Here is a 24,632-nt window from a genome sequence, read left to right on the forward strand (position 1 = left end):
TTACGACTCGAAGCGGAGTATTGGAGAAGTCCGTTTTTTACGACTCGAAGAGGAGTATTGGAGAAGTCCTTTTTTTACGACTCGAAGAGGAATATTGGAGAAGTCCTTTTTTTACGACTCGAAGAGGAGTATTGGAGAAGTCCTTTTTTTTACGACTCGAAGAGGAGTATTGGAGAAGTCCTTTTTACGACTCGAAGAGGAGTATTGGAGAAGTCCTTTTTTTACGACTCGAAGAGGAGTATTGGAGAAGTCCTTATTTTACGACTCGAAGAGGAGTATTGGAGAAGTCCTTTTTTTACGACTCGAAGAGGAGTATTGGAGAAGTCCTTTTTACGACTCGAACAGGAGTATTGGAGAAGTCCTTTTTTTACGACTCGAAGAGGAGTATTGGAGAAGTCCTTTTCTTACGACTCGAAGAGGAGTATTGGAGAAGTCCTTTTTTTACGACTCGAAGAGGAGTATTGGAGAAGTCCTTCTTTACGACTCGAAGAGGAGTATTGGAGAAGTCCTTTTTTTAAGACTCGAAGAGGAGTATTGGAGAAGTCCTTTTTACGACTCGAACAGGAGTATTGGAGAAGTCCTTTTTTTACGACTCGAAGAGGAGTATTGGAGAAGTCCTTTTTTTACGACTCGAAGAGGAGTATTGGAGAAGTCCTTTTTTTACGACTCGAAGAGGAGTATTGGAGAAGTCCTTTTTTTACGACTCGAAGAGGAGTATTGGAGAAGTCCTTTTTTTACGACTCGAAGAGGAGTATTGGAGAAGTCCTTTTTTTACGACTCGAAGAGGAGTATTGGAGAAGTCCTTTTTTTTACGACTCGAAGAGGAGTATTGGAGAAGTCCTTTTTTTACGACTCGAAGAGGAGTATTGGAGAAGTCCTTTTTACGACTCGAAGAGGAGTATTGGAGAAGTTCTTTTTTTACGACTCCAAGAGGAGTATTGGAGAAGTCCTTTTTTTACGACTCGAAGAGGAGTATTGGAGAAGTCCTTTTTTTACGACTCGAAGCGGAGTATTGGAGAAGTCCTTTTTTTACGACTCGAAGAGAAGTATTGGAGAAGTCCTTTTTTTACGACTCGAAGAGGAGTATTGGAGAAGTCCTTTTTTTACGACTCGAAGAGGAGTATTGGAGAAGTCCTTTTTTTACGACTCGAAGAGGAGTATTGGAGAAGTCCTTTTTTTACGACTCGAAGAGGAGTATTGGAGAAGTCCTTTTTTTACGACTCGAAGAGGAGTATTGGAGAAGTCCTTTTTTTACGACTCGAAGAGGAGTATTGGAGAAGTCCTTTTTTTACGACTCGAAGAGGAGTATTGGAGAAGTCCTTTTTTTACGACTCGAAGAGGAGTATTGGAGAAGTCCTTTTTACGACTCGATCAGGAGTATTGGAGAAGTCCTTTTTTTACGACTCGAAGAGGAGTATTGGAGAAGTCCTTTTTTTACGACTCGAAGAGGAGTATTGGAGAAGTCCTTTTTTTACGACTCGAAGCGGAGTATTGGAGAAGTCCTTTTTTTACGACTCGAAGAGGATTATTGGAGAAGTCCTTTTTTTACGACTCAAAGAGGAGTATTGGAGAAGTCCTTTTTTTACGACTCGAAGAGGAGTATTGGAGAAGTCCTTTTTTTACGACTCGAAGAGGAGTATTGGAGAAGTCCTTTTTACGACTCGAAGAGGAGTATTGGAGAAGTCCTTTTTTTACGACTCGAAGAGGAGTATTGGAGAAGTCCTTTTTTTACGACTCGAAGAGGAGTATTGGAGAAGTCCTTTTTTTACGACTCGAAGCGGAGTATTGGAGAAGTCCTTTTTTACGACTCGAAGTGGAGTATTGGAGAAGTCCTTTTTTTACGACTCGAAGAGGAGTATTGGAGAAGTCCTTTTTTTACGATTCGAAGAGGAGTATTGGAGAAGTCCTTTTTTTACGACTCGAAGAGGAGTATTGGAGAAGTCCTTTTTTTACGACTCGAAGAGGAGTATTGGAGAAGTCCTTTTTTTTACGACTCGAAGAGGAGTATTGGAGAAGTCCTTTTTTTACGACTCGAAGAGGAGTATTGGAGAAGTCCTTTTTACGACTCGAAGAGGAGTATTGGAGAAGTTCTTTTTTTACGACTCCAAGAGGAGTATTGGAGAAGTCCTTTTTTTACAACTCGAAGAGGAGTATTGGAGAAGTCCTTTTTTTACGACTCGAAGCGGAGTATTGGAGAAGTCCTTTTTTTACGACTCGAAGAGAAGTATTGGAGAAGTCCTTTTTTTACGACTCGAAGAGGAGTATTGGAGAAGTCCTTTTTTTACGACTCGAAGAGGAGTATTGGAGAAGTCCTTTTTTTACGACTCGAAGAGGAGTATTGGAGAAGTCCTTTTTTTACGACTCGAAGAGGAGTATTGGAGAAGTCCTTTTTTTACGACTCGAAGAGGAGTATTGGAGAAGTCCTTTTTTTACGACTCGAAGAGGAGTATTGGAGAAGTCCTTTTTTTACGACTCGAAGAGGAGTATTGGAGAAGTCCTTTTTTTACGACTCGAAGAGGAGTATTGGAGAAGTCCTTTTTACGACTCGATCAGGAGTATTGGAGAAGTCCTTTTTTTACGACTCGAAGAGGAGTATTGGAGAAGTCCTTTTTTTACGACTCGAAGAGGAGTATTGGAGAAGTCCTTTTTTTACGACTCGAAGCGGAGTATTGGAGAAGTCCTTTTTTTACGACTCGAAGAGGATTATTGGAGAAGTCCTTTTTTTACGACTCAAAGAGGAGTATTGGAGAAGTCCTTTTTTTACGACTCGAAGAGGAGTATTGGAGAAGTCCTTTTTTTACGACTCGAAGAGGAGTATTGGAGAAGTCCTTTTTACGACTCGAAGAGGAGTATTGGAGAAGTCCTTTTTTTACGACTCGAAGAGGAGTATTGGAGAAGTCCTTTTTTTACGACTCGAAGAGGAGTATTGGAGAAGTCCTTTTTTTACGACTCGAAGCGGAGTATTGGAGAAGTCCTTTTTTACGACTCGAAGTGGAGTATTGGAGAAGTCCTTTTTTTACGACTCGAAGAGGAGTATTGGAGAAGTCCTTTTTTTACGACTCGAAGAGGAGTATTGGAGAAGTCCTTTTTTTACGACTCGAAGAGGAGTATTGGAGAAGTCCTTTTTACGACTCGAACAGGAGTATTGGAGAAGTCCTTTTTTTACGACTCGAAGAGGAGTATTGGAGAAGTCCTTTTTTTACGACTCGAAGAGGAGTATTGGAGAAGTCCTTTTTTTACGACTCGAAGCGGAGTATTGGAGAAGTCCTTTTTTTACGACTCGAAGAGGAGTATTGGAGAAGTCCTTTTTTTACGACTCGAAGAGGAGTATTGGAGAAGTCCTTTTTACGACTCGAACAGGAGTATTGGAGAAGTCCTTTTTTTACGACTCGAAGAGGAGTATTGGAGAAGTCCTTTTTTTACGACTCGAAGAGGAGTATTGGAGAAGTCCTTTTTACGACTCGAAGAGGAGTATTGGAGAAGTCCTTTTTTTACGACTCGAAGAGGAGTATTGGAGAAGTCCTTTTTTTACGACTCGAAGAGGAGTATTGGAGAAGTCCTTTTTTTACGACTCGAAGAGGAGTATTGGAGAAGTCCTTTTTACGACTCGAACAGGAGTATTGGAGAAGTCCTTTTTTTACGACTCGAAGAGGAGTATTGGAGAAGTCCTTTTTTTACGACTCGAAGAGGAGTATTGGAGAAGTCCTTTTTTTGCGACTCGAAGAGGAGTATTGGAGAAGTCCTTTTTACGACTCGAACAGGAGTATTGGAGAAGTCCTTTTTTTACGACTCGAAGAGGAGTATTGGAGAAGTCCTTTTTTTACGACTCGAAGAGGAGTATTGGAGAAGTCCTTTATACGACTCGAAGAGGAGTATTGGAGAAGTCCTTTTTTTACGACTCGAAGAGGAGTATTGGAGAAGTCCTTTTTTTACGACTCGAAGAGGAGTATTGGAGAAGTCCTTTTTTTACGACTCGAAGAGGAGTATTGGAGAAGTCCTTTTTACGACTCGAAGAGGAGTATTGGAGAAGTCCTTTTTTTACGACTCGAAGAGGAGTATTGGAGAAGTCCTTTTTTTACAACTCGAAGAGGAGTATTGGAGAAGTCCTTTTTTTACGACTCGAAGAGGAGTATTGGAGAAGTCCTTTTTTTACGACTCGAAGCGGAGTATTGGAGAAGTCCTTTTTTTACGACTCGAAGAGGAGTATTGGAGAAGTCCTTTTTTTACGACTCGAAGAGGAGTATTGGAGAAGTCCTTTTTACGACTCGAACAGGAGTATTGGAGAAGTCCTTTTTTTACGACTCGAAGAGGAGTATTGGAGAAGTCCTTTTTTTACGACTCGAAGAGGAGTATTGGAGAAGTCCTTTTTACGACTCGAAGAGGAGTATTGGAGAAGTCCTTTTTTTACGACTCGAAGAGGAGTATTGGAGAAGTCCTTTTTTTACGACTCGAAGAGGAGTATTGGAGAAGTCCTTTTTTTACGACTCGAAGAGGAGTATTGGAGAAGTCCTTTTTACGACTCGAACAGGAGTATTGGAGAAGTCCTTTTTTTACGACTCGAAGAGGAGTATTGGAGAAGTCCTTTTTTTACGACTCGAAGAGGAGTATTGGAGAAGTCCTTTTTTTGCGACTCGAAGAGGAGTATTGGAGAAGTCCTTTTTACGACTCGAACAGGAGTATTGGAGAAGTCCTTTTTTTACGACTCGAAGAGGAGTATTGGAGAAGTCCTTTTTTTACGACTCTCAGAGGAGTATTGCAGAAGTCCTTTATACGACTCGAAGAGGAGTATTGGAGAAGTCCTTTTTTTACGACTCGAAGAGGAGTATTGGAGAAGTCCTTTTTTTACGACTCGAAGAGGAGTATTTGAGAAGTCCTTTTTTTACGACTCGAAGAGGAGTATTGGAGAAGTCCTCTTTACGACTCGAAGAGGAGTATTGGAGAAGTCCTTTTTTTACGACTCGAAGAGGAGTATTGGAGAAGTCCTTTTTTACGACTCGAAGAGGAGTATTGGAGAAGTCCTTTTTTTACGACTCGAAGAGGAGTATTGGAGAAGTCCTTTTTACGACTCGAACAGGAGTATTGGAGAAGTCCTTTTTTTACGACTCGAAGAGGAGTATTGGAGAAGTCCTTTTTTTACGACTCGAAGAGGAGTATTGGAGAAGTCCTTTTTTTACGACTCGAAGCGGAGTATTGGAGAAGTCCTTTTTTTACGACTCGAAGAGGAGTATTGGAGAAGTCCTTTTTTTACGACTCGAAGAGGAGTATTGGAGAAGTCCTTTTTTTACGACTCGAAGAGGAGTATTGGAGAAGTCCTTTTTTTACGACTCGAAGAGGAGTATTGGAGAAGTCCTTTTTTTACGACTCGAAGCGGAGTATTGGAGAAGTCCTTTTTTTACGACTCGAAGAGGAGTATTGGAGAAGTCCTTTTTTTACGACTCGAAGAGGAGTATTGGAGAAGTCCTTTTTTTACGACTCGAAGAGGAGTATTGGAGAAGTCCTTTTTTTACGACTCGAAGAGGAGTATTGGAGAAGTCCTTTTTACGACTCGAACAGGAGTATTGGAGAAGTCCTTTTTTTACGACTCGAAGAGGAGTATTGGAGAAGTCCTTTTTTTACGACTCGAAGAGGAGTATTGGAGAAGTCCTTTTTTTACGACTCGAAGAGGAGTATTGGAGAAGTCCTTTTTACGACTCGAACAGGAGTATTGGAGAAGTCCTTTTTTTACGACTCGAAGAGGAGTATTGGAGAAGTCCTTTTTTTACGACTCGAAGAGGAGTATTGGAGAAGTCCTTTTTTTACGACTCGAAGAGGAGTATTGGAGAAGTCCTTTTTACGACTCGAACAGGAGTATTGGAGAAGTCCTTTTTTTACGACTCGAAGAGGAGTATTGGAGAAGTCCTTTTTTTACGACTCGAAGAGGAGTATTGGAGAAGTCCTTTTTACGACTCGAAGAGGAGTATTGGAGAAGTCCTTTTTTTACGACTCGAAGAGGAGTATTGGAGAAGTCCTTTTTTACGACTCGAAGAGGAGTATTGGAGAAGTCCTTTTTTTACGACTCGAAGAGGAGTATTGGAGAAGTCCTTTTTACGACTCGAAGAGGAGTATTGGAGAAGTGCTTTTTTTACGACTCGAAGAGGAGTATTGGAGAAGTCCTTTTTTTACGACTCGAAGAGGAGTATTGGAGAAGTCCTTTTTTTACGACTCGAAGAGGAGTATTGGAGAAGTCCTTTTTACGACTCGAACAGGAGTATTGGAGAAGTCCTTTTTTTACGACTCGAAGAGGAGTATTGGAGAAGTCCTTTTTTTACGACTCGAAGAGGAGTATTGGAGAAGTCCTTTTTTTACGACTCGAAGCGGAGTATTGGAGAAGTCCTTTTTTTACGACTCGAAGAGGAGTATTGGAGAAGTCCTTTTTTTACGACTCGAAGAGGAGTATTGGAGAAGTCCTTTTTTTACGACTCGAAGAGGAGTATTGGAGAAGTCCTTTTTACGACTCGAAGAGGAGTATTGGAGAAGTCCTTTTTACGACTCGAAGAGGAGTATTGGAGAAGTCCTTTTTTTACGACTCGAAGAGGAGTATTGGAGAAGTCCTTTTTTTACGACTCGAAGAGGAGTATTGGAGAAGTCCTTTTTACGACTCGAAGAGGAGTATTGGAGAAGTCCTTTTTTTACGACTCGAAGAGGAGTATTGGAGAAGTCCTTTTTTTACGACTCGAAGAGGAGTATTGGAGAAGTCCTTTTTTTACGACTCGAAGCGGAGTATTGGAGAAGTCCTTTTTTTACGACTCGAAGAGGAGTATTGGAGAAGTCCTTTTTTTACGACTCGAAGAGGAGTATTGGAGAAGTCCTTTTTTTACGACTCGAAGAGGAGTATTGGAGAAGTCCTTTTTACGACTCGAAGAGGAGTATTGGAGAAGTCCTTTTTACGACTCGAAGAGGAGTATTGGAGAAGTCCTTTTTTTACGACTCGAAGAGGAGTATTGGAGAAGTCCTTTTTTTACGACTCGAAGAGGAGTATTGGAGAAGTCCTTTTTTTACGACTCGAAGCGGAGTATTGGAGAAGTCCTTTTTTTACGACTCGAAGAGGAGTATTGGAGAAGTCCTTTTTTTACGACTCGAAGAGGAGTATTGGAGAAGTCCTTTTTACGACTCGAACAGGAGTATTGGAGAAGTCCTTTTTTTACGACTCGAAGAGGAGTATTGGAGAAGTCCTTTTTTTACGACTCGAAGAGGAGTATTGGAGAAGTCCTTTTTTTACGACTCGAAGCGGAGTATTGGAGAAGTCCTTTTTTTACGACTCGAAGAGGAGTATTGGAGAAGTCCTTTTTTTACGACTCGAAGAGGAGTATTGGAGAAGTCCTTTTTTTACGACTCGAAGAGGAGTATTGGAGAAGTCCTTTTTACGACTCGAAGAGGAGTATTGGAGAAGTCCTTTTTACGACTCGAAGAGGAGTATTGGAGAAGTCCTTTTTTTACGACTCGAAGAGGAGTATTGGAGAAGTCCTTTTTTTACGACTCGAAGAGGAGTATTGGAGAAGTTCTTTTTACGACTCGAAGAGGAGTATTGGAGAAGTCCTTTTTTTACGACTCGAAGAGGAGTATTGGAGAAGTCCTTTTTTTACGACTCGAAGAGGAGTATTGGAGAAGTCCTTTTTTTACGACTCGAAGAGGAGTATTGGAGAAGTCCTTTTTTTACGATTCGAAGAGGAGTATTGGAGAAGTCCTTTTTTACGATTCGAAGAGGAGTATTGGAGAAGTCCTTTTTTTACGACTCGAAGAGGAGTATTGGAGAAGTCCTTTTTTTACGACTCGAAGAGGAGTATTGGAGAAGTCCTTTTTACGACTCGAACAGGAGTATTGGAGAAGTCCTTTTTTTACGACTCGAAGCGGAGTATTGGAGAAGTCCTTTTTTTACGACTCGAAGAGGAGTATTGGAGAAGTCCTTTTTTTACGACTCGAAGAGGAGTATTGGAGAAGTCCTTTTTTTACGACTCGAAGAGGAGTATTGGAGAAGTCCTTTTTACGACTCGAAGAGGAGTATTGGAGAAGTCCTTTTTACGACTCGAAGAGGAGTATTGGAGAAGTCCTTTTTTTACGACTCGAAGAGGAGTATTGGAGAAGTCCTTTTTTTACGACTCGAAGAGGAGTATTGGAGAAGTCCTTTTTACGACTCGAAGAGGAGTATTGGAGAAGTCCTTTTTTTACGACTCGAAGAGGAGTATTGGAGAAGTCCTTTTTTTACGACTCGAAGAGGAGTATTGGAGAAGTCCTTTTTTTACGACTCGAAGCGGAGTATTGGAGAAGTCCTTTTTTTACGACTCGAAGAGGAGTATTGGAGAAGTCCTTTTTTTACGACTCGAAGAGGAGTATTGGAGAAGTCCTTTTTTTACGACTCGAAGAGGAGTATTGGAGAAGTCCTTTTTACGACTCGAAGAGGAGTATTGGAGAAGTCCTTTTTACGACTCGAAGAGGAGTATTGGAGAAGTCCTTTTTTTACGACTCGAAGAGGAGTATTGGAGAAGTCCTTTTTTTACGACTCGAAGAGGAGTATTGGAGAAGTCCTTTTTTTACGACTCGAAGCGGAGTATTGGAGAAGTCCTTTTTTTACGACTCGAAGAGGAGTATTGGAGAAGTCCTTTTTTTACGACTCGAAGAGGAGTATTGGAGAAGTCCTTTTTACGACTCGAACAGGAGTATTGGAGAAGTCCTTTTTTTACGACTCGAAGAGGAGTATTGGAGAAGTCCTTTTTTTACGACTCGAAGAGGAGTATTGGAGAAGTCCTTTTTTTACGACTCGAAGCGGAGTATTGGAGAAGTCCTTTTTTTACGACTCGAAGAGGAGTATTGGAGAAGTCCTTTTTTTACGACTCGAAGAGGAGTATTGGAGAAGTCCTTTTTTTACGACTCGAAGAGGAGTATTGGAGAAGTCCTTTTTACGACTCGAAGAGGAGTATTGGAGAAGTCCTTTTTACGACTCGAAGAGGAGTATTGGAGAAGTCCTTTTTTTACGACTCGAAGAGGAGTATTGGAGAAGTCCTTTTTTTACGACTCGAAGAGGAGTATTGGAGAAGTTCTTTTTACGACTCGAAGAGGAGTATTGGAGAAGTCCTTTTTTTACGACTCGAAGAGGAGTATTGGAGAAGTCCTTTTTTTACGACTCGAAGAGGAGTATTGGAGAAGTCCTTTTTTTACGACTCGAAGCGGAGTATTGGAGAAGTCCTTTTTTTACGACTCGAAGAGGAGTATTGGAGAAGTCCTTTTTTTACGACTCGAAGAGGAGTATTGGAGAAGTCCTTTTTTTACGACTCGAAGAGGAGTATTGGAGAAGTCCTTTTTACGACTCGAAGAGGAGTATTGGAGAAGTCCTTTTTACGACTCGAAGAGGAGTATTGGAGAAGTCCTTTTTTTACGACTCGAAGAGGAGTATTGGAGAAGTCCTTTTTTTACGACTCGAAGAGGAGTATTGGAGAAGTCCTTTTTTTACGACTCGAAGCGGAGTATTGGAGAAGTCCTTTTTTTACGACTCGAAGAGGAGTATTGGAGAAGTCCTTTTTTACGACTCGAAGAGGAGTATTGGAGAAGTCCTTTTTTTACGACTCGAAGAGGAGTATTGGAGAAGTCCTTTTTACGACTCGAAGAGGAGTATTGGAGAAGTCCTTTTTTTACGACTCGAAGAGGAGTATTGGAGAAGTCCTTTTTACGACTCGAACAGGAGTATTGGAGAAGTCCTTTTTTTACGACTCGAAGAGGAGTATTGGAGAAGTCCTTTTCTTACGACTCGAAGAGGAGTATTGGAGAAGTCCTTTTTTTACGACTCGAAGAGGAGTATTGGAGAAGTCCTTCTTTACGACTCGAAGAGGAGTATTGGAGAAGTCCTTTTTTTAAGACTCGAAGAGGAGTATTGGAGAAGTCCTTTTTACGACTCGAACAGGAGTATTGGAGAAGTCCTTTTTTTACGACTCGAAGAGGAGTATTGGAGAAGTCCTTTTTTTACGACTCGAAGAGGAGTATTGGAGAAGTCCTTTTTTTACGACTCGAAGCGGAGTATTGGAGAAGTCCTTTTTTTACGACTCGAAGAGGAGTATTGGAGAAGTCCTTTTTTTACGACTCGAAGAGGAGTATTGGAGAAGTCCTTTTTTTACGACTCGAAGAGGAGTATTGGAGAAGTCCTTTTTTTACGACTCGAAGAGGAGTATTGGAGAAGTCCTTTTTACGACTCGAAGAGGAGTATTGGAGAAGTCCTTTTTTTACGACTCGAAGAGGAGTATTGGAGAAGTCCTTTTTTTACGACTCGAAGAGGAGTATTGGAGAAGTCCTTTTTACGACTCGAACAGGAGTATTGGAGAAGTCCTTTTTTTACGACTCGAAGAGGAGTATTGGAGAAGTCCTTTTCTTACGACTCGAAGAGGAGTATTGGAGAAGTCCTTTTTTTACGACTCGAAGAGGAGTATTGGAGAAGTCCTTCTTTACGACTCGAAGAGGAGTATTGGAGAAGTCCTTTTTTTACGACTCGAAGAGGAGTATTGGAGAAGTCCTTTTTTTACGACTCGAAGAGGAGTATTGGAGAAGTCCTTTTTTTACGACTCGAAGAGGAGTATTGGAGAAGTCCTTTTTACGACTCGAACAGGAGTATTGGAGAAGTCCTTTTTTTACGACTCGAAGAGGAGTATTGGAGAAGTCCTTTTCTTACGACTCGAAGAGGAGTATTGGAGAAGTCCTTTTTTTACGACTCGAAGAGGAGTATTGGAGAAGTCCTTCTTTACGACTCGAAGAGGAGTATTGGAGAAGTCCTTTTTTTAAGACTCGAAGAGGAGTATTGGAGAAGTCCTTTTTACGACTCGAACAGGAGTATTGGAGAAGTCCTTTTTTTACGACTCGAAGAGGAGTATTGGAGAAGTCCTTTTTTTACGACTCGAAGAGGAGTATTGGAGAAGTCCTTTTTTTACGACTCGAAGCGGAGTATTGGAGAAGTCCTTTTTTTACGACTCGAAGAGTAGTATTGGAGAAGTCCTTTTTTTACGACTCGAAGAGGAGTATTGGAGAAGTCCTTTTTTTACGACTCGAAGAGGAGTATTGGAGAAGTCCTTTTTTTACGACTCGAAGAGGAGTATTGGAGAAGTCCTTTTTACGACTCGAAGAGGAGTATTGGAGAAGTCCTTTTTTTACGACTCGAAGAGGAGTATTGGAGAAGTCCTTTTTTTACGACTCGAAGAGGAGTATTGGAGAAGTCCTTTTTACGACTCGAACAGGAGTATTGGAGAAGTCCTTTTTTTACGACTCGAAGAGGAGTATTGGAGAAGTCCTTTTCTTACGACTCGAAGAGGAGTATTGGAGAAGTCCTTTTTTTACGACTCGAAGAGGAGTATTGGAGAAGTCCTTCTTTACGACTCGAAGAGGAGTATTGGAGAAGTCCTTTTTTTAAGACTCGAAGAGGAGTATTGGAGAAGTCCTTTTTACGACTCGAACAGGAGTATTGGAGAAGTCTTTTTTTTACGACTCGAAGAGGAGTATTGGAGAAGTCCCTTTTTTACGACTCGAAGAGGAGTATTGGAGAAGTCCTTTTTTTACGACTCGAAGAGGAGTATTGAAGAAGTCCTTTTTTTACGACTCGAAGAGGAGTATTGGAGAAGTCCTTTTTACGACTCGAAGAGGAGTATTGGAGAAGTCCTTTTTTACGACTCGAAGAGGAGTATTGGAGAAGTCCTTTTTTTACGACTCGAAGAGGAGTATTGGAGAAGTCCTTTTTTTACGACTCGAAGAGGAGTATTGGAGAAGTCCTTTTTACGACTCGAACAGGAGTATTGGAGAAGTCCTTTTTTACGACTCGAAGAGGACATTTGGAGAAGTCCTTTTCTTACGACTCGAAGAGGAGTATTGGAGAAATCCTTCTTTACGACTCGAAGAGGAGTATTGGAAAAGTCCTTTTTTTACGACTCGAAGAGGAGCATTGGAGAAGTTTTTTTTTACGACTCGAAGAGGAGTATTGGAGAAGTCCTTTTTTTACGACTCGAAGAGGAGTATTGGAGAAATCCTTCTTTACGACTCGAAGAGGAGTATTGGAGAAGTCCTTTTTTTACGACTCGAAGAGGAGCATTGGAGAAGTCTTTTTTTTACGACTCGAAGAGGAGTATTGGAGAAGTCCTTTTTTTACGACTCGAAGAGGAGTATTGGAGATGTCCTTTTTACGACTCGAAGAGGAGTATTGGAGAAGTCCTTTTTTACGACTCGAAGAGGAGTATTGGAGAAGTCCTTTTTTTACGACTCGAAGAGGAGTATTGGAGAAGTCCTTTTTTCACGACTCGAAGAGGAGTATTGGAGAAGTCCTTTTTTACGACTCGAAGAGGAGTATTGGAGAAGTCCTTTTTTTACGACTTGAAGAGGAGTATTGGAGAAGTCCTTTTTACGACTCGAACAGGAGTATTGGAGAAGTCCTTTTTTTACGACTCGAAGAGGAATATTGGAGAAGTCCTTTTTTTACGACTCGAAGAGGAGTATTGGAGAAGTCCTTTTTTTACGACTCGAAGAGGAGTATTGGAGAAGTCCTTTTTTTACGACTCGAAGAGGAGTATTGGAGAAGTACTTTTTTTACGACTCGAAGAGTAGTTTTGGAGAAGTCCTTTTTTTACGACTCGAAGAGGAGTATTGGAGAAGTCCTTTTTACGACTCGAAGAGGAGTATTGGAGAAGTCCTTTTTCACGACTCGAAGAGGAGTATTGGAGAAGTCCTTTTTTTTACGACTCGAAGAGGAGTATTGGAGAAGTCCTTTTACGACTCGAAGAGGAGTATTGGAGAAGTCCTTTTTACGACTCGAACAGGAGTATTGGAGAAGTCCTTTTTTTACGACTCGAAGAGGAGTATTGGAGAAGTCCTTCTTTACGTTTTTTAAGACTCGAAGAGGAGTATTGGAGAAGTCCTTTTTACGACTCGAACAGGAGTATTCGAGAAGTCCTTTTTTTACGACTCGAAGAGGAGTATTGGAGAAGTCCTTTTTTTACGACTCGAAGAGGAGTATTGGAGAAGTCCTTTTTTTACGACTCGAAGAGGAGTATTGGAGAAGTCCTTTTTTACGACTCGAAGAGGAGTATTGGAGAAGTCCTTTTTACGACTCGAGGAGGAGTATTGGAGAAGTCCTTTTTTTACGACTCGAAGAGGAGCATTGGAGAAGTTTTTTTTTTACGACTCGAAGAGGAGTATTGGAGAAGTCTTTTTTACGACTCGAAGAGGAGTATTGGAGAAGTCCTTCTTTACGTTTTTTAAGACTCGAAGAGGAGTATTGGAGAAGTCCTTTTTACGACTCGAACAGGAGTATTCGAGAAGTCCTTTTTTCACGACTCGAAGAGGAGTATTGGAGAAGTCCTTTTTTACGACTCGAAGAGGAGTATTGGAGAAGTCCTTTTTTTACGACTTGAAGAGGAGTATTGGAGAAGTCCTTTTTACGACTCGAACAGGAGTATTGGAGAAGTCCTTTTTTTACGACTCGAAGAGGAGTATTGGAGAAGTCCTTTTTTTACGACTCGAAGAGGAGTATTGGAGAAGTCCTTTTTTTACGACTCGAAGAGGAGTATTGGAGAAGTCCTTTTTTTACGATTCGAAGAGGAGTATTGGAGAAGTCCTTTTTTACGATTCGAAGAGGAGTATTGGAGAAGTCCTTTTTTCACGACTCGAAGAGGAGCATTGGAGAAGTTTTTTTTTTACGACTCGAAGAGGAGTATTGGAGAAGTCTTTTTTACGACTCGAAGAGGAGTATTGGAGAAGTCCTTCTTTACGTTTTTTAAGACTCGAAGAGGAGTATTGGAGAAGTCCTTTTTACGACTCGAACAGGAGTATTCGAGAAGTCCTTTTTTCACGACTCGAAGAGGAGTATTGGAGAAGTCCTTTTTTACGACTCGAAGAGGAGTATTGGAGAAGTCCTTTTTTTACGACTTGAAGAGGAGTATTGGAGAAGTCCTTTTTACGACTCGAACAGGAGTATTGGAGAAGTCCTTTTTTTACGACTCGAAGAGGAGTATTGGAGAAGTCCTTTTTTTACGACTCGAAGAGGAGTATTGGAGAAGTCCTTTTTTTACGACTCGAAGAGGAGTATTGGAGAAGTCCTTTTTTTACGACTCGAAGAGGAGTATTGGAGAAGTACTTTTTTTACGACTCGAAGAGTAGTTTTGGAGAAGTCCTTTTTTTACGACTCGAAGAGGAGTATTGGAGAAGTCCTTTTTACGACTCGAAGAGGAGTATTGGAGAAGTCCTTTTTCACGACTCGAAGAGGAGTATTGGAGAAGTCCTTTTTTTTACGACTCGAAGAGGAGTATTGGAGAAGTCCTTTTACGACTCGAAGAGGAGTATTGGAGAAGTCCTTTTTACGACTCGAACAGGAGTATTGGAGAAGTCCTTTTTTTTACGACTCGAAGAGGAGTATTGGAGAAGTCTTTTTTACGACTCGAAGAGGAGTATTGGAGAAGTCCTTCTTTACGTTTTTTAAGACTCGAAGAGGAGTATTGGAGAAGTCCTTTTTACGACTCGAACAGGAGTATTCGAGAAGTCCTTTTTTTACGACTCGAAGAGGAGTATTGGAGAAGTCCTTTTTTTACGACTCGAAGAGGAGTATTGGAGAAGTCCTTTTTTTACGACTCGAAGCGGAGTATTGGAGAAGTCCTTTTTTTACGACTCGAAGAGTAGTATTGGAGAAGTCCTTTTTTTACGACTCGAAGAGGAGTATTGGAGAAGTCCTTTTTTTACGACTTGAAGAGGAGTATTGGAGAAGTCCTTTTTACGACTCGAACAGGAGTATTGGAGAAGTCCTTTTTTTACGACTCGAAGAGGAGTATTGGAGAAGTCCTTTTTTTACGACTCGAAGAGGAGTATTGGAGAAGTCCTTTTTTTACGACTCGAAGAGGAGTATTGGAGAAGTCCTTTTTTTACGACTCGAAGAGGAGTATTGGAGAAGTACTTTTTTTACGACTCGAAGAGTAGTTTTGGAGAAGTCCTTTTTTTACGACTCGAAGAGGAGTATTGGAGAAGTCCTTTTTACGACTCGAAGAGGAGTATTGGAGAAGTCCTTTTTCACGACTCGAAGAGGAGTATTGGAGAAGTCCTTTTTTTTACGACTCGAAGAGGAGTATTGGAGAAGTCCTTTTACGACTCGAAGAGGAGTATTGGAGAAGTCCTTTTTACGACTCGAACAGGAGTATTGGAGAAGTCCTTTTTTTTACGACTCGAAGAGGAGTATTGGAGAAGTCTTTTTTACGACTCGAAGAGGAGTATTGGAGAAGTCCTTCTTTACGTTTTTTAAGACTCGAAGAGGAGTATTGGAGAAGTCCTTTTTACGACTCGAACAGGAGTATTCGAGAAGTCCTTTTTTTACGACTCGAAGAGGAGTATTGGAGAAGTCCTTTTTTTACGACTCGAAGAGGAGTATTGGAGAAGTCCTTTTTTTACGACTCGAAGAGGAGTATTGGAGAAGTCCTTTTTTACGACTCGAAGAGGAGTATTGGAGAAGTCCTTTTTACGACTCGAGGAGGAGTATTGGAGAAGTCCTTTTTTTACGACTCGAAGAGGAGTATTGGAGAAGTCCTTTTTTACGACTCGAAGAGGAGTATTGGAGAAGTCCTTTTTTACGACTCAAAGAGGAGTATTGGAGAAGTCCTTTTCTTACGACTCGAAGAGGAGTATTGGAGAAGTCCTTTTTTTACGACTCGAAGAGGAGTATTGTAGAAGTCCTTTTCTTACGACTCGAAGAGGAGTTTTGGAGAAGTCCTTTTTTTACGACTCGAAGAGGAGTATTGTAGAAGTCCTTCTTTACGTCTCGAAGAGGAGTATTGGAGAAGTCCTTTTTTTAAGACTCGAAGAGGAGTATTGGAGAAATCCTTTTTACGACTCGAACAGGAGTATTGGAGAAGTCCTTTTTACGACCCTAAGAGGAATATTGGAGAAGTCCTTTTTTTCTAATCAGAAAAAAATTGCACTGATTTTGGCGCTGAAAAAAAGTGAAGAGCGGAGCGAAATGAGAGTGCTTTTGTTCATACCGCTGTTTTTGAGAGAGCGAGAAATTGATGTGCGAAAGAATTTTCTCTAAGCGAGCGAAATTTTTTTGTTAACGTGCGGCATTTTAAAGCAGTTTTTTTATTTATTTTGGTTAAGAGGTTTGGTTATGATTTTGTTTTAATTTTAGGCTGGTTTCGGTAGTGCTTTGAAAGTTTTTGGAAATTCATGTGAATTTTATGATAATTCGGAGGTTGTTAATGTATTTTGCTGACTTTCGGGCTAATTTGTTTGTTTTTTTTTGACGATTATTTTGTGTTACTGGCTCAAATGGGCATTGAAGACACCCTTTCTACTTGAGCAATTTTATGATAACATTTGGTTACAGTTTTGCGGTTAAGAATCTTTTTTTGTTGAGAAATATGACAAAAAATGGCGAAAACTGGAACTATTTTTCTTAATTTTTTGCAGTTTTTCGTTTTTTTTTCTGCTTTCAGCCAAGTCTCTTAGCTTATTATGACTTTCCTATTGTTTTTCGAGCATCTGGATAACCTATTGGATGATGGGAATTTTTCTTTGGATTTATATGCTTTTGAAACTTTTTCCAGTTTTTCGGTGAAAGTTGTTTTTAAGAGCTTTCTTTTCATAATTTAGCCTAAAGTATTTTTTCAAAATTCACTTAAGTGGTTTTAGTAAGTTCTAGTTGTTTTGATGAAGTTATTTTGGCAGAGATATTTTTTTCGGGATCGCAATTCATAACAAAGTTTGGTCAGATATTTTATCATATATTAACAGATTTGATTTTATTGTCTTTACTTTTTGTTTCATGGTTTTGTTTCAAGATAATCATAAAATAGTGAAGGCAGGTTTTGTTTGATGAGTAGTTGGATGGCGTTTAAATGGATTTTCACTTCGAGTCGTTTCCGGAATTTCTTCCGGCTAAGTTTCTTTTAATCAATTTTATTGGAGTGATTTTTAAAGCGGGAACTGAAACGCGTTAAAAAATTTGGAGTGATATTGGTGATGAACAAAGTGAAAAGCGGAGCAAAAAGAGAGTGGTTTTTGTCCATACCGTATTTTTGAGAGATCGAAAAACTGATGTGTGAAAAAATGTTCGCCAAGCGAGCGAAATTTTTTTGTTCACGTGCGGCTTTTAAAAGTAGTTTTTTTTGCAACTTTGATGGTTATGAGGTTTCATTATGATATTGTATAAGTTTCAGGCTTGTTTTGATAGGAATTTAAGGTTTCAAGTAGTTAATTTGATTTTTAATGATAATTTGGAGCTTTTTGATCAGTTTTGCTGATTTTTAGACGAAATTCAATGATTTTCTACTTGATTTTTTTGTATTACTGCTTTAAGTGGGATTAGAACAGAAAACTGTTGCTTAAGGAATTTTCAGATACCAATGGTTAAAGTTTTGTTATTATAAATCTTTTTTTCTTTAGGACAAATGACAGAAATATTGAGAAATTTAAACAATTTTTATTTTTTTTGATTTTTTGTTGTTTTTTTTTCAAAATTTAGACAAGTTTCTTAGCCTATTATGACTTGCCCAGTGTTTTGCAGGCTTTTTTTTGCTCTAATTGTGAAGGAACTTCATTAGGCTTTATGTTTCCTTGTACTATTTAAAAAAAGTCATTAAGTTTTTCCAGTTTTTTTTTTAATTTGTTTTTTGGTTTTTGAATGCCGTTTCTATTCTTCCTTAAATTTTTTTATGGCTTTTGTGGAGGTTCAGGATACACAATAGTTGTTCCAGTTGTTTAGTCATAAGTACGGGCAATTTTCTACTTCGAGTCGTTTCCGGAATTCTTCCGGTTATGTTTTCTTTAAGTCAATTCTATTGGAGTGATTTTTGAAGCGGGAAATGAAACGCGTGAAAAAATTTGGAGTGATTTTGGCGCTGAACAAAAATGAAGAGCGGAGAAAAAAAGAGAGTGGTTTTTGTTCATACCGCTTTTTTGAGAGAGCGAGAAATTGATGTGTGAAAGAATTTTCTCGAAGCGAGCGAAATTTTTTTTTCACGTGCGGCATTTTAAAGCAGTTTTTTTTTCATTTATTTTGGGTAAGAGGTTAGGTTATGCTTTTGTTTAAATTTTTGGCTGCTTTCGGTAGTGGTTTGAAGGTTTCTGGAAATTCATATGCTTTTTATGATGATTCGAAGGTTTTTAAATATTTTGCTGATTTTCGGGCTAATTTTTTTACGAATATTTTGTTTTACTGGCTCAAAAGGGTACTGAAAAACCCTTTCTGCTGAAGCAATTTTATGATAACAATTGGTTACAGTTTTGGGGGTAAGAAGCATTTTTTTGTTGAGAAATATGACAAAAAATGGCGAAATTGGAACTATTTTTTGCAATTTTCTTTGCCATTTTCGTTTTTTTTTCTGTTTTTAGCTAAGTTTCTTTGCCTATTATGACTTGCCTATTGTTTTGCGAACATCTGGATACCCTATTGGCTAAGAGGAATTTTTCTTTTGATTTATATGTTTTTGAAATTTTAAAAAATTTAGTATTTTTTTCCAGTTTTTCAGTGAAAGTTGTTTTTAAGAGTTTTTTTTCGTATTTTTAGCCCAAAGTATTTTTTTCAAATATCACATAAGTGGTTTTTGTAAGTACTTTGTTTTGATGACGTTGTTTTGGCAGAGATAGTTTTTTCGGTTTTTAACAGATTTGATTTTATTGTCTTTACTTTTTTGTTTCATGGTTTTGTTTCAAGATAATCATAAAATCGTGAAGGCAGGTTTTGTTTGATGAGTAGTTGGATGGCGTTTAAATGGATTTTCACTTCGAGTCGTTTCCGGAATTTCTTCCGGCTATGTTTTTTTAATCAATTTTATTGGAGTGATTTTTAAAGCGGGAAACAAAACGCGTTAAAAAATTTGGAGTGATTTTGGTGATGAACAAAAGTGAAAAGCGGAGCAAAAAGAGAATGGTTTTTGTTCATACCGGTGTTTTTGAGAGAGCGAAAAATTGATGGGTGAAAAATTTTCTCTAAGCGAGCGAAATTTTTTTGTTCACGTGCGGCTTTTAAAAGTAGTTTTTTTTGCAACTTTGATGGTTATGAGGTTTCATTATGATATTGTATAAGTTTCAGGCTTGTTTTGATAGGAATTTAAGGTTTCAAGTAGTTAATTTGATTTTTAATGATAATTTGGAGCTTTTTGATCAGTTTTGCTGATTTTTAGACGAAATTCAATGATTTTCTACTTGATTTTTTTGTATTACTGCTTTAAGTGGGATTAGAACAGAAAACTGTTGCTTAAGGAATTTTCAGATACCAATGGTTAAAGTTTTGTTATTATAAATCTTTTTTTCTTTAGGAAAAATGACAGAAATATTGAGAAATTTAAACAATTTTTATTTTTTTTGATTTTTTGTTGTTTTTTTTTCAAAATTTAGACAAGTTTCTTAGCCTATTATGACTTGCCCAGTGTTTTGCAGGCTTTTTTTTGCTCTAATTGTGAAGGAACTTCATTAGGCTTTATCTTTCCTTGTACTATTTAAAAAAAGTCATTAAGTTTTTCCAGTTTTTTTTTTAATTTGTTTTTTGGTTTTTGAATGCCGTTTCTATTCTTCCTTAAATTTTTTTATGGCTTTTGTGGAGGTTCAGGATACACAATAGTTGTTCCAGTTGTTTAGTCATAAGTACGGGCAATTTTCTACTTCGAGTCGTTTCCGGAATTCTTCCGGTTATGTTTTCTTTAAGTCAATTCAAGTGATTTTGGCGCTGAACAAAAATGAAGAGCGGAGAAAAAAAGAGAGTGGTTTTTGTTCATACCGCTTTTTTGAGAGAGCGAGAAATTGATGTGTGAAAGAATTTTCTCTAAGCGAGCGAAATTTTTTTTTCACGTGCGGCATTTTAAAGCAGTTTTTTTTCCATTTATTTTGGGTAAGAGGTTAGGTTATGCTTTTGTTTAAATTTTTGGCTGCTTTCGGTAGTGGTTTGAAGGTTTCTGGAAATTCATATGCTTTTTATGATGATTCGAAGGTTTTTAAATATTTTGCTGACTTTCGGGCTAATTTTTTTTACGAATATTTTGTTTTACTGGCTCAAAAGGGTACTGAAAAACCCTTTCTGCTGAAGCAATTTTATGATAACAATTGGTTACAGTTTTGGGGGTAAGAAGCATTTTTTTGTTGAGAAATATGACAAAAAATGGCGAAATTGGATCTATTTTGTGCAATTTTCTTTGCCATTTTCGTTTTTTTTCTGCTTTTAGCTAAGTTTCTTTGCCTATTATGACTTGCCTATTGTTTTGCGAACATCTGGATACCCTATTGGCTAAGAGGAATTTTTCTTTTGATTTATATGTTTTTGAAATTTTAAAAAATTTAGTATTTTTTTCCAGTTTTTCAGTGAAAGTTGTTTTTAAGAGTTTTTTTTCGTATTTTTAGCCCAAAGTATTTTTTTCAAATGTCACATAAGTGGTTTTTGTAAGTACTTTGTTTTGATGACGTTGTTTTGGCAGAGATAGTTTTTTCGGTTTTTAACAGATTTGATTTTATTGTCTTTACTTTTTTGTTTCATGGTTTTGTTTCAAGATAATCATAAAATCGTGAAGGCAGGTTTTGTTTGATGAGTAGTTTTTTGCAACTTTTGATGGTTATGAGGTTTGATGATGATATTGTGTTAGTTTTAGGCTTGTTTTGATAGAAATTGAAGGTTTCATATACTTAGTTTAAGTTTAATGCTAATTTGCAGGTTTTTGATCAGTTTTGCTGGTTTTTAGACTAAATTTAATGATTTTTTTGCCTGTTTTTTCATTTTTAATGCTCTAAGTGGGATTTGAATAGAAACTTATTACTTAAGGAATGTTCAGATTTAATTGACTAAAGTTTTTTTGGTATAAATCATTTTTTTCTGAGGAAAATTGACTGAGAAATTGAGAAATTTTAAACAATTTTTCTTATTTTTTTGCAGTTTTTCTTTTTTTAAATCTTAGACAAGTTTCGTAGGCTATTACGACTTGCACATTGTTTTCGAGCTTTCTATTGTTCTATTTGCAAAGGAACGTCACTCGGCTTTATGTTTCCCTGTACGATTAAATAAACTCAATAAGTTTTTCTAGTTTTTTTGTTAAAATTTTTTTGAATGCCGTTTCTTTTCTTCCTTAAATTTTTTATTGCATTTGTGGAGGTTCAGGGTTCACAATAGTTGTTCTAGTTGTTTAGTCATAAGTATGGGCAATTTTCTCCTTCGAGTCGTTTCCGGATTTCTTCCGGCTGTGCTTTTTTTAAGATCAGTTCACACATTTTCATGATTTTTGATAGTCCGTTCCAGGTCAAGTTTTTTGTTAAGTCAATGAAAACTCTTTGAATTATACGTCAGGACTTGTCCTGCTATTTTTTTTAAATTTTTTTGGAAATTGCACATTGCTTGAGGTCATCCACGTCTTGAGCTATAATGTGTTTTGATTAATGATGATAAAACCCACAGCCCAGGGTGCGGTCCCAAACTGAAGACATGTATGGTCCGCAAGGATTTGTGACGGGGAGGGGGGGGGGGGACACTGATCCGGTTCGACTGGGCTCATAGTCCCGACATGCTTTGTTTTTGGTCGGTGTCAAGATTCCGTCTGGCCCATAACTCAATTTGGTCTCTTCGATTTTTTTCTGAAACTGTTGAAAAGGTAGATGAAAAAAAAATGAAAATGCTTTGAACATCGATTAAGAAAGTGTTGAAAGAACACGGTAGTAATAGTGAAAACTGAACAGAAAAGTCTGCATTGTTGTGCAAATAACTTATAAGTTCGTTTATACACTGACACTTTCTTGACAAAAATCAAGCCTAAATCTTACCCGGGTCGAGAAAAAAAATGCAAAAGTATGTAAGATAAGCGGTGAAAAGTTAGTTTTTTCACCGCAAATTACGTACATAATTTTGCGGTGAACTGCGGTGAATGCGGTGAAATTATGTAAGTTCACCGCTAGGCTAAGCGGTGATCTTACGAAAATTCACCATAATTCACCGCTAAAATATGTAATTTCACCGCCCTTACAAGGGACCGAACCTCTCACCTCCTGCATGACATCCACTTCTTCCTCCACTGCGCCATCTCTCTCTAAATTCTTTTATTTTTTGTTTGAATATAAATCGAATTCACTCTACTTTCTGCAAAACATGCGCGGTGAATTTTTGTAAGATTTGCAATTTTGAGCGGTGAAATTACATATTTTAGCGGTGAAATGTGAATTTTTGTTAGTTCACCGCTTACTCTAGTGGTGAAATTACATAAATTCACCGCTTAGAAAAGGTTTCAAAATGATGTAAGATTAAGGGGTAGTTTTAGTGGGAAGGCAAATCTAACAATTCCTCCCAAACTCACCATTAATTTCACCGCATTCTTTGCTGATCTCAAACATCTTGAACAATTTTTTCTAAGCGTTGAATTTATGTAATTTCACCGCATTCACCGCTTATCTTACAAAATTTGGACACTTTTTTTCGAAGCAGTGAATTTATGTAATTTCACGGCTAAATTATGTAATTTCAGCGCTACCAGGCGATAGAGTATTTTTTCACCGCATTCACCGCCTGATTTATGTATTTTCACAGCATTCACCGCTTATCTTACAAAAATTTCCGCATTAACCGCTTATCTTACATAATTTTGCGTTGAATGGCGGTGACACTTCGACCAGGGTAAAAAAAATTTAATAGGTTTTTCAATTATTTAGTTATCTAGGTGTTTCGAGTTTCGTTTTGGAGGTCATTCGGCGCATTGCATCCCAATTGAAGATCTTCAAAAATTTGTTTGCTCTAAAATGCGCTGAAATTTTACCCTGATTAATAAAAATCATTTCTGAATTCTTAATTTTCATAAATTACGTTTCATATATTGCAAAAGTTTTCACTCAAAGGAAGATATCAAGGAGCATTCAAATTGATGACATCTTCGACCCAGTCACGGAAGTAGACTATGCTTGCAAAGTAGCTTCCAGCGTTGCAGTAGCTCTCTCGATTCATTCTTCGGTCGCTCCTGAAAGTATTGATTTTTTCGACCTTTTCAGATTCCACAACTTCTCAAGAGAGAGAGGTTTTTTTTGAAAAAATATTTGATATCTTTAAAAAGAAATTATTAACATGGAAGTTTTGGTAACTCACCTTTATAAGATGAAATAAAGATAAAAATAGTAAAAATTGAAGTTTTTCGGTTTTGTTAAAAACTGGAAATAAAATTTTTTTTGCGAAAAAAATTCCTTTTAATTTTTCGAGAAATGTTTTTTGCCGCTAATCTTTCAATTAAAACAATCGAGCTAACTAAAAAATTTTTTGAGGTTTTTTCTACAACGAACACTTTGAAAGCTATTGGTTTTCCCATTACGTACAACAACGCGACATGCAAAAAGTGATTTTATGGGACGAAAAGATTAAATATCCGATTCCTATAAAAACTGGCAACGCCATAGAGGCAGTCGGGTTGCAGCGTATTACAGTCCAGAAGAAACAGGGGACTCCCATCGTCCAGGTGACAAATATTCCCACCATCAACTGCTGGTATGGTACACACATTGTCTTCTAAACATGGGGTGGGGCCATCCCAACGCACCCCTTCAAATGAGGTTTCATGAAAGGCCATCTCCTGTCAACAAAAAAATAATGTCGGAAATGGACAATTTTTGGTAATTTATGAATGAGTTATTCCTTTATTCAACGTATCCAAGACGTTTTGGCTATGCAATAATTTCCCAAATAATAGTATATTGTAAATGCCATATATGGAATATTTATAGTTATACTCATATAAAAATACGCATACAAACATGTGCATATGTACATCTGAAAAATTTGTTGATTGTAATTTTAGTGCAATTGTTCGCTCTGGGGAGAACATTTGATAAATCAAAACTCACATTGGTCGATCAAACAAAAAAATATCGATTTTTTTTACCAATCGAAGTTCTCTTGACGTTTTAATAATCTGAACGCGAAAGCAGTTTTTTGTGTAATAATTGCGCACCTAGCTTCTTGAATTTTTTGTAAATTATACTAGAGCAACTCTCAGACAATTTTAAATTGCAAACCTTGAGAACTATTGGGAACGACAACCTGCTTCTATTGATAGAAATTGAGCCCAAACCACATGAGGATAAAAATGTTTGTTGTCTCTTGACCAGCCAAATTTTTTCAGCGCACAATTGGATTGAAATCCAATTGCCCAACTCGATACTTTCTGACAATTTCAGCACAGCTATATCGTGCTTCGGTTCCTGGCCCATTTGAAAACTATAAATATAAAAACTCAGGATCTATTCTGTCCCCCCCCCCCAGTCTAGTGAGCATAAATCTTTTATGACCCCCAGGCGCACGTGCTATTTTCTTACATAGTAACGTGCTATGTAACAACATATAATTTGTAACTGGGGGGGTCATAATAAACACTGGGGGGGGAGGGGGAGGGGGGAACAGAATAAATCTAAAACTCGATTGATTTACATTAATTTACGATTGATTTACATTTTGCTACTTTTAGGGCAAAATAATTAGACAAATTATTACCAATATTCTTTTTACTAAAAGTAGTCAGCAAAACAATAGGCAATACAAATCAATACGGTCGCTTATTGATTTTTGATAAATTTTAAGTGCAACTTATGAAGCGAGTATGTCAAGATTTTGGTCTCTTATCAGATTTTTTTTTGGCCAGACTAACGTGCAG

At 38.0% G+C, this 24,632-nt stretch overlaps 1 long non-coding RNA gene across 1 annotated transcript; it reads right to left on the reverse strand.

Annotated features, from left to right (window-relative positions):
- Positions 1 to 22,876: 22,876 nt before the first annotated feature.
- LOC142347856 (uncharacterized) lies at positions 22,877 to 24,171 on the reverse strand. Its single transcript, XR_012760709.1, has 3 exons — positions 23,998 to 24,171; positions 23,408 to 23,555; positions 22,877 to 22,952 (listed from the first exon to the last, which is right to left on the reverse strand). It is a non-coding gene; the product is annotated as an uncharacterized LOC142347856 (long non-coding RNA).
- Positions 24,172 to 24,632: the final 461 nt, after the last annotated feature.

The sequence above is a fragment of the Convolutriloba macropyga genome, chromosome 10 (genome assembly GCF_964194025.1).
Source record: "Convolutriloba macropyga chromosome 10, txConMacr16.3, whole genome shotgun sequence".
Taxonomy (NCBI): Eukaryota; Metazoa; Xenacoelomorpha; order Acoela; family Convolutidae; genus Convolutriloba; species Convolutriloba macropyga.